The following is a 12231-nucleotide window of genomic DNA, read 5'->3' as shown; positions in this document are numbered from 1 at the left end:
GGTGTAGGATACTTATCGCTAAGAACCCTTTTGTCTAAAGCCACCAGCCCGGGGCAGACCGGTGCGAAATCTGGATCAGGCAGATACCCTTGTGTTGCATGTCGATTCAGTTGCCCTTGGGTAACTGATACGTCTCCAACTTATATATAATTTTTGACTGTTCCATGCTGTTTTATTTTCAATCTTGGATGTTTTATAATCATTTTATATCATTTTTTGGTACTAACCTATTGACATAGTGCCAAGTGCCAGTCGCTGTTTTTTCCATATTTTTTACATCATAGAAAATCAATATCAAACGGAGTCCAAATGCCATGAAACTTTACGGAGATTTTTTATGGGCCGGATGGAAGATATTGTGCCCTGGTTGCACCTGGGGGAGTCCCGAGGAGGGGACAAACCCAGCAGGCGTGCCAGGAGGCCAGGCGCCTCCTGGTGGGTTGTGCCCACCTCAGGTGCCCCCGGACCGCCTCTTTGCTCTATAAATACCCAAATATTCCCCAAACCCTAAGGGAGTCGACGAAATATTTATCCAGCCGCCGTAGAGTCCAGAACCACCAAATCCAATCTAGACACCATCACTGAGGGGTTCACCACTTCCATTGGTGCCTCTCCGATGATGTGTGAGTAGTTCTTTGTAGACCTTCGGGTCCGTAGTTAGTATCTAGATGGCTTCATCTCTCTCTCTCTCTGGATTCTCAATACAATGGTCTCTTGGAGATCCATATGATGCAACTCTTTTACGTGTGTTTGTTGGGATCGATGAACTTTGAGTTTATGATCAGATCTATCTTTTTATATCCATGAAAGTATTTGAGTTTCTTTGATCTCTTTTATGCATGATCTCTTATAGCCTCGTATTTCTTCCCTGATATTTGGGTTTTGTCTGGACAACTTGATATATTTATCTTGCAATGGGAAGAGGTGCCCGGTAGTGGGTTCGATCTTATGGTGCTTAATCCCAGTGACAGAAAGGGAACCGACACATATGTATTGTTGCTACCAAGGATAAAAATATGGGATCTATATATACCTCCATAGATATGTCATTGTTCTTATTGCATTACTCCGTTTTTCCATGAACTTAATACACTAGATGCATGTTGGATAGCGGTCGATGTGTGGAGTAATAGTAGTAGATGCAGACAGGAGTCGGTCTACTAATCTTGGACGTGATGCCTATGTAATGATCATTGCCTGGATATCGTCATAATTATTTGAGGTTCTATCAATTGCCCAACAGTAATTTGTTCACCCATCATTTGCTATTTTTCTCGAGAGAAGCCACTAGTGAAACCTACGGCCCCGGGTCTTCTTTCTCATACATTTGCCTGCTACCTCTTGAGCATGCGTTGGTTTTCGCTTGAAGAGGAAAGGGTGATGCAGCAAAGTAGCGCAAGTATTTCCTTCATTTTTTGTGAACCAAGGTATCAATCCAGTAGGAGACAACACATAAGTCACCTAGTACCTACACAAAAAATCAAGAACCTTGCAACCAACGTGATAAAGGGGTTGTCAATCCCTTCATGGCCACTCGCAAAAGTGAGATCTGATAAAGATAGTAAAGTAAATATTTTTGGTATTTTTGTTGTATAGATTGGAAAGTAAAGATTGCAAAATAGTAAACGATATGCGATGTAAATAAAAGAGATGCAATATAATAAGAAAGAGACCCGGCTGCCATAGGTTTCACTAGTGGCTTCTCTCAAGATAGCATGTATTACGGTGGGTGAACAAATTACTGCTGAGCAATTGATAGAAAATTGCATAGAAATGAGAATATCTAGGTAATGATTATGAATATAGGCATCACGTCCATGTCAAGTAGACCGAAACGATTCTGCATCTACTACTATTACTCCACACATCGATCGCTATCCAGCATGCATCTAGAGTATTAAGTTCATAAGAACAGAGTAACACTTTAAGCAAGATGACATGATGTAGAGGGATAAACTCAAGCAATATGATATAAACCCCGTCTTTTTATCCTCGATGGCAACAATACAATACATGCCTTGCTGCCCCTACTGTCACTAGGAAAGGACACCGCAAGATTGAACCCAAAGCGAAGCACTTCTCCCATTGCAAGAAAGATCAATCTAGTAGGCCAAACTAAACCGATAATTCAAAGAGACTTGCAAAGATATCAAATCATGCATAGAAGAATTCAGAGAAGAACCAAATAATATTCATAGATAATCTTGTTCATAAACCCACAATTCATCGGATCTCGGCAAACACACCGCAAAAGAGTATTACATCAAATAGATCTCCAAGAACATCGAGGAGAACTTTGTATTGAGAATCAAGGAGAGAGAAGAAGCCATCTAGCTAATAACTATGGACCTGAAGGTCTATGGTAAACTACTCACGGATCATCGGAGAGGCTATGGTGTTGATGTAGAAGCCCTCCGTGATCAATTCCCCCTTCGGAGGATCGCCGGAAAAGGCCCCAAGATGGGATCTCACGGGTACAGAAGGTTGCACCGATGGAAAAGTAGTTTAGTGGCTCTCTGTGATCGATCTAGGGTGTAAGAGTATATATAGGTGAGAGAAGTATGTCGGTGGACCTACGTGGAGCCCACGAGGGTGGGGGCACACCTACCGCACTGACGCAGCCTCCTGCCTCATGGCCGCCTCACGGAGTTCCATACTTCAACTCCAAGTCTTCTGGTTTGCTTTTGGTCCAAGAAAGATCATCGCGAAGGTTTCATTCCGTTTGGTATTCCTTTTCCGTGAAATTCTAAAATAGGCAAAAAAACAGAAACTGGCACCGGGCCTGTGGTTAGTAGGTTAGTCCCAAAAATAATATAAAAGAGCATATTAAAGCCCATTAAATATCCAAAATATATAATATAATAGCATGGAACAACAAAAAATTATAGATACGTTGAATACGTATCAAGCATTCCCAAGCTTAATTCCTGCTCGTCCTCGAGTAGGTAAATGATAAAAACAGAATTTTTGATGTGGAATGTTACCTAACATAATTATCAATGTAATTTTATTTATTATGGCATGAATGTTCAGATCCGAAAGATTCAAAATAGAAGTTTAATATTGACATAAAAATAATAATACTTCAAGCATACTAACAAAGTAATCATGTATTCTCAAAATAACATGGCCAAAGAAAGCTATCCCTACAAAATCATATAGTCTGGCTATGCTCTATCTTCATCACACAAAATATTTAAATCATGTACAACCCCGATGACAAGCCAATCAATTTTTTCATACTTTTGATGTTCTCAAACTTTTTCAATCTTCACGCAATACATGAGCGTGAGCCATGGACATAGCACTATAGGTGGAATAGAATGGTGGTTGTGGAGAAGACAATAAGGAGAAGATAGTCTCGCATCAACTAGGCGTATCAACGGGCTATGGAGATGCCCAACAATAGATATCGATGTGAGTGAGTAGGGATTTCCATGCAACGGATGCACTAGAGCTATAAGTGTATGAAATCTCAAAAAGAAACTAAGTGCGTGTGCATCCAACTCGCTTGCTCACGAAGACCTAGGGAATTTTGAGGAAGCCCATCATTGGAATATACAATCCAAGTTCTATAATGAAAAATTGCCACTAGTATATGAAAGTGAGAAAATAGGAGACTCTCTATCATGAAGACCATGGTGCTACTTTGAAGCACAAGTGTGGAAAAAGGATAGTAGCATTACCCCTTCTCTCTTTTTCTCTTTTTTTATTTGGGCCTTTTCTCTTTTTTATGGCCTCTTTTTTTTTCCTTTTTTTATTTTTCGTCCGGAGTCTCATCCCGACTTGTGGGTGAATCATAGTCTCCATCATCCTTTCCTCACATGGGACAATGCTCTAATAATGATTATCATCACACTTTTATTTCCTTACAACTCAAGAATTACAATTGGATACTTAGAACAAAATATGACTCTATATGAATGCCTCTGGCGGTGTACCGGGATGTGCAAACATGTATGAAAAATTATGAACGGTGGGTTTTCCACAAATACGATGTCAACTACATGATCATGCAAAGCAATATGAGAATGATGGAGCGTGTCATAATAAATGGAACGGTGGAAAGTTGCATGGCAATATATCTCGGAATGGCTATGTAAATGCCATAATAGGTAGGTATGGTGGCTGTTTTGAGGAAGGTAAATGGTGGGTTTATGGTACCGGCGAAAGTTGCGCGGTACTAGAGAGGCTAGCAATGGCGGAAGGGTGAGAGTGCGTATAATCCATGGACTCAACATTAGTCATAAAGAACTCACATACTTATTGCAAAAATCTATTAGTTATCAAAAGGAAGTACTACGCGCATGCTCCTTGAGGGATAGATTGGTAGGAAAAGACCATCACTCGTCCCCGACCGCCACTCATAAGGAAGACAATCAAAAAATAAATCATGCTCTGACTTCATCACATAACGGTTCACCATACGTGCATGCTACGGGAATCACAAACTTTAACACAAGTATCTCTCAAGTTCACAACTACTCAACTAGAATGACTCTAATATCACCATCTTCATATCTCAAAACAATCATAAGGAATCAAACTTCTCATAGTATTCAATGCACTTTATGAAAGTTTTTATTATACCCATCTTGGATGCCTATCATATTAGGACCATTTTTATAGCCAATGCAAAATACCATGCTGTTCTAAGGGACTCTCAAAATAATATAAGTGAATCATGAGAGATCAATAATTTCTATAAAATAAAACCACCACCGTGCTCTAAAAAGATATAAGTGGAGCACTAGAGCAAAATTATCTAGCTCAAAAGATATAAGTGAAGCACATAGAGTATTCTAATAAATTACGATTCATGCGTGTCTCTCCCAAAAGGTGTGTACAGCAAGGATGATTGTGGTAAAATAAAAAGCAAAGACTCAAATCATATAAGACGCTCCAAGCAAAACACATGTCATGTGGTGAATAAAAAATATAGTCTCAAGTAAAGTTACCGATAGACGAAGACGAAAGAGGGGATGCCTTCCGGGGCATCCCCAAGCTTAGGCTTTTGGTTGTCCTTGAATTTTACCTTGGGGTGCCTTGGGCATCCCCAAGCTTAGGATCTTTCCACTCCTTATTCCAAAATCCATCAAATCTTTACCCAAAAACTTGAAAACTTCACAACACAAAACTCAACAGAAAATCTCATGAGCTTCGTTAGTATAAGAAAATAAACCACCACTTTAAGGTACTGTAATGAACTCATTGTTAATTTATATTTGTGTTAAACCTACTGTATTCCAACTTCTCTATGGTTCATACCCCTCGATACTAGCCCTAGATGCATCAAAATAAGCAAACAACACACGAGAAACAGAATCTGTCAAAAACAGAACAGTCTGTAGAAATATGTAGGTTTTGAATACTTTTGTAACTACAAAAATTCTAAAAAATTAGGACGACCAGGAAAATTTTTGTATTGATCTACTGCAGTTGGAATTGGTATTTTATCGTTCTCTGGTAAAAAATGAAAATTATTTTCGTGAGCGCATATTATCTGTTTTTATCAGCAAGATCAAACAATAATCACCCAAGAAGATCCTAAAGGCTTTACTTGGCACAAACACTAATTAAAACATAAAAAACACAATCATAACAGAGGCTAGATGAATTATTTATTACTAAACAGGAACAAAAAGTAAAGAACAAAAATAAAATTGGGTGGCCTCCCAACAAGCGCTATCGTTTAACGCCCCTAGATAGGCATAAAAACAAGAATAGATCTAGGTATTGTGATAATAATAATAAGGCAAATGATGAAAACTCATCTAATACTCCCTACGTTCAGCAGCAAGTTTTCTTTGTGGTAGGCAAAAATAATCAAAAGGGCTAAATTTAATGGGACAAAAGTCCCCAAGATCAAGCTTGGTAGGTATTGGTTCCTCCTTTGGCCCTTCATATTGCACAACCAATTCATCATTATAAGCATTCTTTTTGCAAAAAGTCATGAGCCTTTGTTCGAGAGAAATACCTAACCCATTGTTCTGAATAGCAAAATTATCATTAAGTTCAGAAATTCTATCAACTAGAACATCGGTAGGAACCTTTTTTCTAAGGTTTTCATTATAAGCAACATGATCTAAAGATCGTAAACACATTATGTCTTCTTGGTTAAAAAGGATTGCTTATATGGGAGGACGGCCAGCATCCACCCTATAATGTGCAAAGATTTCATTGGCCTCTTTTATTATAAATCTGAACTCATTTGCTAAAAAGATGGTAGCCGCTCGCTTAACAGAGGAATGCTCAATATTGGAAAATTCTAGAAAAATCCTTTGTATGCAAGGATGCATGTGGATAAATTGTCTTTCAAGTTCAACTACGAGCAAAGATATAGCATCCGCAAGACTACTAGTTTTATGAAGAATAGACCCACCCATAGTGGGAAAAGCACTGGCACAAGTAAAGAAATCTTGAATAACTCCCTTTCAAAAATATTACCACTACAAATCCGGAACTTTTTAGTGCGTAAGAGAGTAGGTTCTTCATGAGGATAATCAAAAGCATCAAAGTTCCTCCCATCGTTACTATAATCTTTTTCAATGATAACCTCCCCAGTTTCAGACATGATGGCAACAAACCGTACTAAGAACGAACACACAAGAAGCAAGCAAAAAGAGACGAACGAAAGAGGGGCGAATAAAAGGCAAAGGTTTTCGAAAATCATTTTAGAAGTGGGGGAGAGGAAAACGAGAGGCGAATGGCAAATAATGTAATGCAAGGGAGAACAGTTTATGATGGGTACTTGGTATGTCTTGACTTGGCGTAGATCTCCCCAGCAACGGCGCCAGAAATCCTTCTTGCTACCTCTTGAGCATGCGTTGGTTTTACCTTAAAGAGGAAAGGGTGATGCATCAAAGTAGCGTAAGTATTTCCCTTAGTTTTTGAGAACCAAGGTATCAATCCAGTAGGAGACAATGCATAAGTCACCTAGTACCTGCACAAACAATCAAGAACATTGCAACCAACGCGATAAAGGGGTTGTCAATCCCTTCACGGCCACTCGCAAAAGTGAGATCTGATAAAGATAGTAAAGTAAATATTTTTGGTATTCTTGTTGTATATATTGGAAAGTAAATATTGCAAAATAGTAAACGAGATGCGATGTAAATAAAAGATATGCAATATAATAAGAAAGATACCCGGGGGCCATAGTTTTCACTAGTGGCTTAGCTCAAGATAGCATGTATTACGGTGGGTGAACAAATTACTGCCGAGCAATTGATAGAAAAGTGCATAGTTATGAGAATATCTAGGCAATGATTATGAATATAGGCATCACGTCCATGTCAAGTAGATCAAAACGATTCTGCATCTACTACTATTACTCCGCACATCGACCGCTATCCAGCATGCATCTAGAGTATTAAGTTCATAAGAATAGAGTAACGCTTTAAGCAAGATGACATGATGTAGAGGGATAAACTCAAGCAATATGATATAAACCCCATCTTTTTATCCTCGATGGCAACAATACAATACGTGTCTTGCTGCCCCTACTGTCACTAGGAAAGGACACCGCAAGATTGAACCCAAAGCTAAGCACTTCTCCCATTGCAAGAAACATCAATCTAGTAGGCTAAACTAAACCGATAATTTGAAGAGACTTGCAAAGATATCAAATCATGCATATAAGAATTCAGAGAAGAACCAAATAATATTCATAGATAATCTTGTTCATAAACCCACAATTCATCGGATCTCGGCAAACACACCACAAAAGAGTATTACATCAAATAGATCTCCAAGAACATCGAGGAGAACTTTGTATTGAGAGTCAAAGAGAGAGAAGAAGCCATCTAGCTAATAACTATGGACCCGAAGGTCTGTGGTAAACTACTCACGCTTCATCGGAGAGGCTTTGGTGTTGATGTAGAAGCCCTCCGTGATCGATTCCCCCTCCGGCAGATCGCCGAAAAAGGCCCCAAGATGGGATCTCATGGGTACAGAAGGTTGCGGCGGTGGAAAAGTGGTTTCTTGGCTCTCCGCGATCGATCTAGGGTATAAGAGTATATATAGGCGAAAGAAGTACGTCGGTGGAGCTACGTGGGGCCCATGAGGGTGGGGGCGCCTACCCCCCTGGGCGTGTCCTCCTGCCTCGTGGCTTCCTCACGGAGTTCCAGACTTCAACTCCAAGTCTTCTGGTTTACCTTCGGTCCAAGAAAGATCATCGCGCAGGTTTCATTCCGTTTGGTATTCCTTTTCCGTGAAATTCTAAAATAGGAAAAAAAACAGAAACTGGCACCGGGCCTGTGGTTAGTAGGTTAGTCCAAAAAATAATATAAAAGAGCATATTAAAGCCCATTAAATATCCAAAATATATAATGGATGGATTTCAGACAGAGGATGGATTTCATCAAAGTATTGAACATTGACAAAGAACAAAGTTCAAAGTCAACCTGGGGCCTAATGTTGGGGATATTACTACCAGTATGACCCGCCCAGAAGGGGCTGGGTCAGCCCTAATGGCGGGTTACAGAAGAAGCCCAATAAAACATTCAAGATGATAATTTACTAAATATATAGAAGGCCCAAAGGCCTGGGGCTGGCTTAAAGCCTGATATTGTAAACCGCTCTATGTAAGGAAAGACTTGTAAACAAAGGCATGTAAGGGAAGTTACCGAGCCGGGCACGATTATGAGCCGGCCGGGACTCTGTAGGCCAACAGGCGTCAACCCGTGTATATAAGGGGACGACCCGGTGGCGGTTTAGGGCAAGAAACAACCAAGTCGATAACCAAGCTGGCGAGTTGAGCCTCTTGGAGATCGAAACCTTAGCAATACCAATTCCAACTAGACGTAGGCTTTTACCTTCATTGTAAGGGGCCGAACTAGTATAAAAACTCTCCGTGTGTCCTTTGTCCCGATCAACCCCTTTAAGCTTCCTAGTGCGATGGCCCTACGACTAAGTCCTTGTTCTAGGACATCTGCCGTGTCAACTCCACGACAATTTGGTATTCCTTTTCCGCGAAACTCTAAAATAGGCAAAAAAACAGAAACTGGCACTAGGCCTCCGTTAATAGGTTAGTCCCAAAAATAATATAAAAGAGCATATTAAAGCCCATTAAACATCCAAAACAGATAATATAATAGCATGGAACAATAAAAAATTATAGATACATTGGAGACGTATCATTGCCTTTGCGATCTACTCTTTTATTTGCTTTTATTTTCAGATCAATTAAACAAAAACCCAAAAATAGTTTCCTGCGCTTTATTTTATTTGTGATATATTATGTCAATCTATCACAAATTTATCTCCCATCCATGCACCGTTTCTGGCGCCGTTACCCGAAAGGGATTGACAACCCCTTTAACACGTCGGGTTGCGAGGTGTTGTTATTTGTGTGCAGGGGCTATTTACGTTGTGTTGCTTGGTTCTCCTACTGGTTTGGTAACCTTGGTTTCATATCTTGGGGATATTACTACCAGTATGACCCGCCCAGAAGGGGCCGGGTCAGCCCTAATGGCGGGTTACAGAAGAAGCCCAATAAAACATTCCAGATGATTATTTACTAAATATATAGAAGGCCCAAAGGCCTGGGGCCGGCTTAAAGCCTGATATTGTAAACCGCTGTATGTAAGGAAAGACTTGTAAAGAAAGGCATGTAAGGGAAGTTACCGAGCCGGACACGATTATGAGCCGGCCAGGACTCTGTAGGCCACCAGGCGTCAACCCGTGTATATAAGGGGACGACCCAGTGGCGGTTTAGGGCAAGAAACAACCAAGTCGATAACCAAGCCGGCGATTTGAGCCTCTTGGAGATCGAAACCTTAGCAATACCAATTCCAACTAGACGTAGGCTTTTACCTTCATCGTAAGGGGCCGAACTAGTATAAAAACTCTCCCGTGTGTCCTTTGTCCCGATCAACCCCTTTAAGCTTCCTAGTGCGATGGCCCTACGACTAAGTCCTTGTTCTAGGACATCTGCCGTGTCAACTCCATGACAGTTGGCGCCCACCATGGGGCCAGCGCACGGTGGATTTGAGTTCTTGAAGGGCAACTTCGAAGGGCTCAAGGGATACACTATGGGCCGGATGACCAAGAGTCGTCGCGGCAAACTCTACATCGACGATGAAGGCTGGGGCCCCGAGGCTGGCTCGATCGAGTACGGGTATTGGGTCCCCTTCGGCAGAATTCACGTCTTCATCGGCCGGATCGGCGAGTCAGGCCCTGAGCCGGACGTCCACACCAACCTCATTGAAACGGCTCAACACGCCGGGTCCGCCCATGTTCAATCAGTTGTGAAGCATGCCTTCGTAGGCTGCGTCCATGGCGGTGAATACTCCGAAGGATCGATGGAAGGAGGGGAGATGGTCATCTAGTCTGATACGGCATCATCAACAGGTGAGACGGACTCGTTGCACCAACTACAAGACGGCATGCTCGGGGGCTGTTCCGATGGCAGCAGTATTCCGGACCCCCTTGAGCCGCCGAATTGGGCCGGAGTCTTCATGGCAGGGACGCAGCCCGGGAAGAACTCCACCGCAGCGACAGCAGCAGCCACCGGGTCGACAGCTGCCCGGTCAGGAGACCCCGCGCGTCCCCTAGCTCAGGTTCTAATGGACCTCATGGATAAACTGACGGCTCTGTTAACCGTTGTGGTAGAACCGACGGATAAAGCCCAGCATGATGCAGAAGTGGCACGCATGCGGGAGGAGGTGGTGCAAGAAAAGGAAAATCTAGCCGCGGAGGAAACCCGGATGGCAGCAGAACGAGCAGCTCTGGATGCTTGTGCCCAGCAGCTTCAAGCAGAAACTTTCCGTCTCTTGGTGGATCTTAATGCATCGAACGAGGTCATGAGGAGGAGGCATCAGAAAACTCAGTCGCGTCTGCCTCTAATGCTAGATCCGAGGAACCTGTTCCATACACCCGGAGCTGGGGGGAGCAACCCGCCGGAAGCAAACCGGGTCGCGACACCCGATGCACCGACTCAGCCGCGGACCATGGAGCCGCCTCGCATAAATACGACTCCTCCTCATTATGTAGCAACACCTCCGGGTCACTTCTCCAACCCCATGGAAAACCTCATCGCAACATCGGCTCGTTTGGCAGCTCTTCCAATGGAAGGAGACTCGCCAGCAGCCATTGAAACCCAGATGGTAAGAGAACTACTTCAGACAGCTTTGGCCCAGCAGGATGCATACTCCTACAGTCGAGACAAGATTCATTCAACCCCCCGCCCAAGCCGGAGCCCGAGCTACAGTAGGCACATGGAGTCTGCAGAAATGTCAAGTAACGCTCAACGCCACAACCGGCCATATAGGCATGAGCCGGTACGGGCTGGAGCCCTTAACTTGGCGGATCAGGAAAGGATTCGTCAAGAGGCGGAACGGGCGGCTCAGATAGCAGCAGAGCAGGCGGCTCTCCAAACCTTTCCGGTTTATCTAGCAACCTCGATTGAGGTAGGAGTGGCCACAAGAACCGGAGGCGTACCTTGCCTGGTCCCAGCCATACGCAATGAGCGGTTGCCCAAGGATTTCAAGGGGCCTCGTAAGGTGCCTAATTACACGACTGACTTACAGCTGGGGGCTTGGATTAAGAGTTATGATATGGCTATGGAATTGTTGGAGGTTAGCGATGCTGCAATGGCCAAGTATTTTACCATGATGTTGGATGGAACGACTCGGACCTGGTTGAAGGGATTGCCACCCAATTCTATCGGTTCATGGGCAGAGTTAAAGACACGGTTCATCCAGAACTTTAAGGATACATGTAAGCAGCTAATGTCGATTGTGGACCTGACCAATTGCAAGCAAGAGGAGGGAGAATCTACAACCCATTGGGCACGCCGGGGCAAGGAGATAATACATTCATCTAATAAGATGGATGCTGGCTCAGCAGTTTTGATGTTGGAGAAAAATTTCCGTTTTGAACCTCTGAAGCAGAAGTTGGGGCGGCTTAAACATGACTGTTATGACATGGGAACGTTGATGGCGGCTCTTGTCAAGTACGCTGACTCTGATACCACCAAAGACCCGATGTCTGACGAAGAAAAGGCAACGAAGGGAAAGAAGAACGGCAATGGCAAGGGTCACCAACATAATCCGGTGAATCAAGGAGGTAATAAACGAAAGGCTGATGAGTTTGTTTCCAATACCAATGCACAGGGTGGTAATCAGCGGCGCAAGGGCAGACAACCCCCTCGATCGGGTGGGTCAGGCCCCACCCTTGAGCAGTTGTTGAACGAATCTTGTCCAAAACACGGCACCCGGGAGAAACCAT

This window comes from Triticum urartu, chromosome 1, assembly GCF_003073215.2.
Source record: "Triticum urartu cultivar G1812 chromosome 1, Tu2.1, whole genome shotgun sequence".
In the NCBI taxonomy this organism is placed as follows: Eukaryota; Viridiplantae; Streptophyta; class Magnoliopsida; order Poales; family Poaceae; genus Triticum; species Triticum urartu.
Note: the sequence above shows the minus strand (reverse complement) of the source record.